An 8289-nucleotide genomic window follows, 5' to 3' on the forward strand; every position below is an offset into this window, starting at 1 on the left:
CAAAGCACCCAAATACACTGGCTAGGTGCGTTGCAACGCAGGTGAATGCACTACCAGGGTGCGTTGAACGGGAAATGACAAATTGCAAGCTCATTCAACGAGGTGGAAAGACAATGGAAGCTTCCAGAATCTTCTCCAATGACACTTGCCTCACTGAATTCGACCAGTGATGAGTAAGAGGCTCTCAGCCTCCAAGTGGAAGCAAGAACTGACAGAGAGAAGCCACAAGTCAAAACATAAGCTGACTCATCCTCTCTGCTTACATCTATATATGGATCCCTCATCCCAGAGATCCAGAGGCTGGAATTTTGTACTTTGCAGAGAATTGCTGTTGGTTTGAGATTGAGATTAGTGCATTGGGTGATTTATGCTTTGTTGGAGGAGAGGAAGGGATTCCTTTGCTGGGAGGTAGATGCTGGATCGGGACTCACTTGGTTGTATCTCCTCTTGGACTTTCTTATCATATCAATAAAACTATTTGAGTTTCTCCTATATGCTTGTATATCAATGATGTTTTGTTATATTTGCATGTTTAGCTTAATCTGATCCTAAGCTTTTTATGAATGTAAATCTATGTCTTTTGTGTAGTTTCCCCTTCTGTGATCTTGCAGGAATTTGATGAAGCTGGACCAGTGAGGGAGCAGGCAGCGGGAAGCGAACAAAGAGGAGAAGGATTGGATCAACAAACTAGCGAAAGACACAGGTTAGTTACATCCTTCCTCTTCGTTTACATTTCATAAAGAAGAATACGAAAATAGTTTTCCTTGTTTGTTGCTAAGGCACTATCACACCTTAGAGTGGGATAGAGGCGTTCTGAATGGATACTTTTCCCAACAATAGTCCGCACCTGCCGTGAAGGCAAGGTGCGGACCCACGCACTGTCTCTAACAGAGAGGGTGCGGTCCCTGCAGCAAGGGTTTTTAACCCTAAATTTCTTAAAATTCACCCAAACAATTCAATTTTTTATATTTTAATTCGCCTTTTTGTTGGATGTAGAGTATACATCATGCTTGATTGGCGAGAACGGGAGCATGAGGACATAGATCTTGCCGTGATAAATCACCAACCTTCGGTCGATGCTGTTAACGCTCGAATTTTCCCCAGGCTGAGGAAGGCAAAACTCAAGGCAACATCAAACCACGCTCAGCCTCGTAGCTAGCCCTACGAGGACAGGAGAGGGCTCTCTCCGGGTCAATCTCGGAAAAATATAATCAATGAGGCTCGAGATGACTGAAATTGTAACTAATCTTAGGCTAGGTATTAAGTGCAGAGGTTTAAAGGTGATTTTTTTGGGTTTTTGTTGAATCAAAGGGAAAGGCAATTTTGGGTGCGGGGATGAGACACAGTTTCTGCAGAGGTCTGATTGGAGCAAGGTAGGCAATTGTTTGATGCCTTAAAAGCTAATGAGGTGAGTAGATCAGACAGGTGAGGAGCTAAGGAGAGCAAGGAAACCTCAAGAATTCTCCTTAAACAGATGAAAACATAGGAGATCAAACAAACTTAAAGGCAGAGCATTACAGATTATGAATTCTACCTTAACACTTCATTTGTTCAATTGCAGAAGATGAGAGAAGGAAAATGATACACATAACAACTTACAAGTACTGAAAGAAGCACACCATCAAGACATAAAGCCACATGAATTCCAAACAGTGCTGCAAAACCCTGGTCTTTCCTTTGCCAAAATGCTGAAGTAAAATGTACAATAGAGTCTCAAAACCTTTTCCCCAAGAGTCCAACCATGAAAATGACTAAGAAAATACATAATATAGGCAAGCCAACCCATTCCCTTGCCTCTAGGGGTCGAGTTCATCATCCTAGGAGCTGTTTCAACCAATTCTAAACAAAGCACTACAATCTAGGCAGTGAAAACAACTTGCCTCTATAAGGTAGGAAACTGATTCATTCATTTAATTTTCACTTTTTAGTGAATGAATCTTCTAGAACAAGTAATAAAGTGCCAAAATTACATCATGTTTCATTAATTACATCAAGAGGAGTGAAAAAATCACATCACAAGTCAAAACTGGTCAAACTGGCTTTGTTTCCTGAGCTGAAGATGAAAATTGTGCCAAAAAACCCTGTGCGTCGCGCGCCTGAGCCCTATGCGTCGCACGCCTTTCCACCTGTTTTTTGGGCACTTCCTGGCATCCAAATTGAGCTCAGGTTGGCTTGTTGGAAAGCCCTGGATGTCTACTTTCCAACCCAAGTGAAATTTTCCAATTTGGTGTCCATTTGCCCCTCCAAAAGTGCATTCTCCCGGAAGTACTTCCTGCTGGTGCAAAAGGTGGCAGAAAGGTGATTTTCATGGTGTTTTTGAGCCTTTTGGTCACCCAGAACTTGATGAAATTCTTTGGCCATAGCTTAGCATGTATATTTCATCATGACAAATCCAACACTACAAGCCATTTGTGATTTGGACCTCCCAATCTTATGGGTCGTGCGCGGCGCGCTACACGTTGAGCCAAAAAACCTGTTTTTAGGACAAAATTTTCAAAAATGACAAAAATTTCTCCGAATTTGCTCAAATTTAGAGTAAAGACCCTCTATCATGTATTGTGCCCCGCCAATGAAGCCTCGGCCAAAATTTGGAGTGGATCGGGCTTTTTCCGCCGTTTTAGTGCCTTGCTCAATCGCCTCTTAAGGATCTTCATTTTTGCTTTGCAAACATGCATGCGAGCCCAATAGTGAGTTTTCATATGACGAAGCATGTCCTTGTCTCTGTTTGCCTTCGCCAACAATTTCTCCAAATGAGTGTTCACCCGGATGAGCATAGACTCTCGATCAATCGGTGTCAAATCACCGGGTCTCTTTCGGGCCAATTCTCGGTCTTCCCGGATTTGCCGTAGCTCATAAAGTGTATGTTCATCTTCCAGCTATTTGTTGCGCTGCTCCAAGTAGTTGATCGTCCACTTAGCCATCTGCAATTTCTTTTGCAGCGAGTCATTTTCAGCCCTTTCCTATCAAATGATCTCTTTTAGCTCCGAGCTAGGAGAGCTCGCAGCAAGATCAATGATATTCGTGTCCTGACCTCCTGAAGGACCCTCATCAAACATGGGCCTCTTGCCCCTATCTTGGATCTGTACCTATGCTAAAGAAGAAGGCGAGACCCTTTCCACATGATGTGGAGATAATACTCGCTGTGCTGATGAAGTCAATGAGACCCCTTCCACCCTGGGTGGAGATAGTACTCGTCGTATAGATGCAAATAAGGCCCTGTGGCCTTGCTGGTATGTCACATATGGAGGAGCACTTATATGCTCAGTCTCGGGAATGCCTGGCTGGTGTGAAGGCGCTCCCTCATCATGAACTATCTCGGGAGGTGGCTGTAGCGCTGCGAAGTAATCACGGGAGATGAAATCCTCCCAAGTAATGCCCTGCTGTGCCAACTGATGCATCACTATGATTTTGATCAACGCATAATGATATATGCTCTTATGCTGATGTGTTGGGCTCTTCCTTTGTACTAAAGGCACCATCCTCTCTATGTTGCGACACATGAAAAACGGAATGTTCATCATACGTACCCTCGTGAAATGCATCAACAAACGGACATGGTACGCATAGAGACGCGAGAATCTGCCCTCGCAACTGAAATATCGAATGATGAGTTTCATCAATGGTGCATACTCATCCCTCAGGAATCTGAAAGGAAAAACTATGCTCAAGTGTCTCATACACCCGGGTTTGATATATGGCTCATAGTAGAATCTGTCTAACAGCTGGCATTTACTCCATTCCTCCCCTACATTTGGTATCCTGGTGGCCTGAGCAATAGTCTCGGGTGACAAGGTGAAATTCACTCCGGCAAGGTTTACATGACCATCCTGTAAATGTAGAACAAATAAACAGACTAGTTCCCGATGATGCTGGATTTGTGAGATCATCTCACAGTATTGGAAACATGATTGACGCCGAAAACAATCCATTGCAAGTGGGCAAGCTTGCAATTGGGCCAAAGAAGTAGGCTCCTCCCTGACATGCTGACCACTTTTGCCACCTTTGTGATACCTCCATGGCACATTTGGCACATTTACCTCCGGTGTAGAATCACTATCATACTCCTGCTCATAGACTGACTCAGTCTCTGACATGTCTTTGAAAACAATATATCTGGAATATATATGTTGATGTATAAACTGCGCGCACAATTGCCTGTAAATTGTTCTTTTGCTCTAAAAATGCTGTGACCAAGGGGACACAAATGCACAAGGGAATATTAGGAAAGGGGAAACATTAGGGAATTAGGGAATTTGGAAATAAAAACAAGGGACTTAGAGAAGGGAAGGGAAATGATAAGGATAATGTGTTTTGTAATAGAGGTGAGGGACTAGGATTTGAGGGATTATAGTGTAGGATGAAGGAGGGAATTAATGGGGAAAAATAAGGGTGAATTTGGGAATGGGAAACAAAGGGAAATGGAGAAATAATGACAACCTTGGTTACACTCTGTTTTTGAAACCCTTACAACAATTTTTTGCATTCAAACCCTACAGCAATTTCATTGACAAGGAGGGCTTTCCACTTGGATTTCTAAGGCAAACATATCATGAACCCATTACATTTATCTTTCAAAAACCAAGCACAAGTGGTGGATGTGAGCCTACCTGCAATTTTGTGTGGAGAGGAGGTGAGTTCATGCATTTCCAAGAAAATTTTGGGCTTAAACCCAAGTGCGCCGCGCGCGTGTATTTTTACACTGTGATTTTTTGCCTGATGCGCCGCGCGCCCCTGATGCACCGCGCGCCTAGTCTAATGCATCACACACCCCTGAAACTGTTACAACTTCCTCACAAACTCACAATTTCGCTTTGGAATGATGTTCTTCACTCTTGGCATGCAAAATGAGTTGAAAATGTCATGAAATATCTTTATAAAGACTCCCTTTTGATTTTTGCTTGGTCCATGACCCATTTTGTAATGTTTTGTCGTTGACACCTTTTCAGGATTAATAGACTTCTAACCTTTTTGGTTTCCTCCTTAAATTTGGTTGAAATAATGATTTTCTTTGCAATTCTTTGCAGGGATAGCTATGATATGATCTGGCAAAGGAGACCAAGGTTGCGCTTGGATGATTCAAGAACTGAAATTTTTGAAGATTTTTACAAAAATGAGATGACAACTTATCTTCAAAACAGAGTTTTGAAGAGAAGTCCTAATTTATCTGTATAATGATGAAAATTATTGAAGTAACCACCTATCGAGGACATCCCTCTAACCTGCTGGTCTTCTTAGACTTTGCAAAACAAGACTGACTCAACCCAAGACCTAATGACCAAGAACCATTGTTATGACCCAGAAATTTGAAACAGGACTGTACATGAACTTTGAAGACTTGTTTTTATGAATAGACCTGAACCAGCAGTGCCAAGCACGAGGGGAATGAGTAAAACAAACCATTCCCTCAGAGTTATGGCATGCCTAACGAAATGCAACTAATCGAAACTGATGGGACACCTAAACATGAAATGCAAAAAAGAGCTTTGATCTCTGACGGAGGGATAACTAGACTGACTCTAACAGATGCATTGAAGGCATGCGGCTTGTACAAATTCTGGGCCATACCTGGCATGAGGGCCCAGATGGAATTCTTGCAGTGGCTGGCAGATAGGTGGAGCATACAGGGCCAGTGCTTCTTCATTGGTGGTCACCAGCTCGAAATGGAGCCGGCAGACATATACTTCTTGACTGGTTTGCCTAAGAGAGGTGAAGACTTGACTCTATTCGGGACTAGGCTAGGTGGCCAGTCTGTCGATAGCCTCCAGCTAGAGTTCTGTAAAAACCAGACTAGAGACAAAGGGATAGAAATCAAAACCATATCCCATCCTGAACTCATGGTGATCGCGTTTACTGTTACCAGGCTCTGTGGGAGCACCGCACTACATATAGCCACTGGATCCCAGATGCGGATGGCAGTTGACTGCTTTCGAGGCACCATCTTCAACTGGTGTGATGCTGTGTTGGCTAATGTAAAAGGCCAACTGACCAGAGCCAAGAACAGACAACTGAAGACCTTTAGATATGGTGCTTTAGTTGTGAGCTTTGGTCTGGAGAGGGTCCCAATGTTGGTCCCATAGCACCTCACTGTTGGAGTTGGACTTCCTCGAGAGCCCAAACTGATGCGATGGGTTGCAGTTATGGCCCATCATCCTGATGAGGGGAAAAAGGTCGTTTGATTCAAACCTGAGTATTTCCATTGGTTGGAAAACCAGGTTTTTGCTATTCAGGACTTTCCTTACGTTGGGGTAGATTTTCGCGGTGACCCAGACATGGCTCTTCCACCAGGAGAGCAATGGGATGACTCAGGTAAAATCATTTTCAACATTTTCCTAATTTAATTTTTTTTGTTTTTATCTCATCCCAAAACTGATAGCAAAAGTTTTAAATGCAGATGTGGGTCCACGGCGACCAGCTGCTCTCTGGTCTTACGAGAGGAAACAACCAGCTGCAGCGGCACCAGCCCCACAGGACGAATCAGCAGAGACCTTGGCCGAATTAGAGAGCCATCTAGAGCATTTGACAGGAGACATTCCGGAGACCGGCATAGATGACATTCCTCTTCGACTACAGCGCTATGTGATTGGGGTCCCAGGACCTTTTAGGAGGTTCCTTTGTAAGGTGGCCCGTACAGTGGTTTCTTATCGAGATCATCACCAGTGATAGGATGATCGCCTATTGTAGACACATATGACATTTTTGCTTTTTGTACTATCATTTTTGCGATCATAAGGTGTTTTTCAACCTATGATCGAGGAGGATGTATATTTTGACACACTCCTATATTATACTATATCACTATTACCGACTTATCTTGTAAAACATGTTATAGAATGTTTTAAAACTTGTATGATTATTGCAAATTTCTACTTAACATTCGAGAAGCAATTGCATCTGCTAATGTATTTAAAGATCTTGGAATATGCTGATATTCAATATAATCAAATTCACGTTCAAAGAGGCGCACTCTCAAAAATAATCTCAATAACACTGGATTTCTAATGGCATGTACTCTATTAAGTTGTAATACAACGAGTTCAGAATCTAACCTCACTATCAAACTCTGAATCCCAAATGAAATAGATTCAGATAATAACTCAATCACTGCACTATACTTGGCAATGTTGTTCATTGTTTGACCGAGGCTTACCCCATGCATAGATACCAACTCGTCAGAGGGCGAATAGATAACCCAAGCTACAGAAGAAATGTTCCGTGTATTACGACAAGCACCATCAACAAAACCAATGTATGTTTGGAGAGGCATCGATATCTGCAATATCAAGAGTAAAACCAAGATAAGCAGGAATAATGACGGAAAACACTCTCTAAGCTAAGCACACTTTGCAAACTAAAACACACCAGCTAGAAAGAAAACTAACCTACCTAAAAATCTCCACACCCATATTTTAAGCATAATACCTCTTCAGGTAAAGACCATTTCTGGGTTTACCTAAAGAGTCGCCGTCAAAGTCTACCAATTCATAGGCCTCTTTTGCTAGCTTTCGCTTGACAACATAGGGACCATGCCACATAGGAACGAATTTTCCAGCGCCTAATTTATCATTAGCTTGATCGTACAATAAGACTAGGTCACCTTCCAAAAAATTTCGAGGGGTCACATTTCGATCATACTGAGATTTAATACGTTTTACATGAGTTTCGATCACCAATGCAGCATCACGCTGATTCTCATCTAGCTGAGCCAAGTATAACAAACGTTTTTCCTCTTCGGAAGTGGCTGGAAGTAACTCGATGGCCATTTGTAATGACGGGATTTCGCATTCAATGGGTAACACAGCTTCCAGACCATAAACTAGTTGGAAAGGAGTGAACCCTGTTGACGTTTTTACTGAGGTTTGATATGCCCAAAGCGCTGAAAATAGCATGTTATGCCAATTCGACCGATGAATCCCAATGATTCGTTGGATCATGATGACTAGAACTTTGTTGATGGCTTCAACCAGACCATTAGCTTGTGGATAATAAGGAGTTGAACTATCGTGACGCAAGCCAAGCTGGCCTGTAAGTTCAGTCATCATAACGTTTTAAAAATGATGCCCATGATCAGTGATAATCGCTTGTGGAACACCAAACCTAGCAATTATATGATTGAACACAAAAATCGCAGTTGTTTTGCCGTCTGCCTCAAATGTAGGCATCGCCTCGGCCCACTTGTTAAAATAATCTACCGCAAGGATGATATACGCGTGCCCCCCGGTCGAGTGAGGGTCACATGTAATAAAATTGATACCCATTTTGCAAACGGACCGACGACAATTATAGGGTGGA

Source organism: Pinus tabuliformis, chromosome X, assembly GCF_031772625.1.
Source record: "Pinus tabuliformis cultivar Carrire ecotype Pingquan chromosome X, CPIR1, whole genome shotgun sequence".
In the NCBI taxonomy this organism is placed as follows: Eukaryota; Viridiplantae; Streptophyta; class Pinopsida; order Pinales; family Pinaceae; genus Pinus; species Pinus tabuliformis.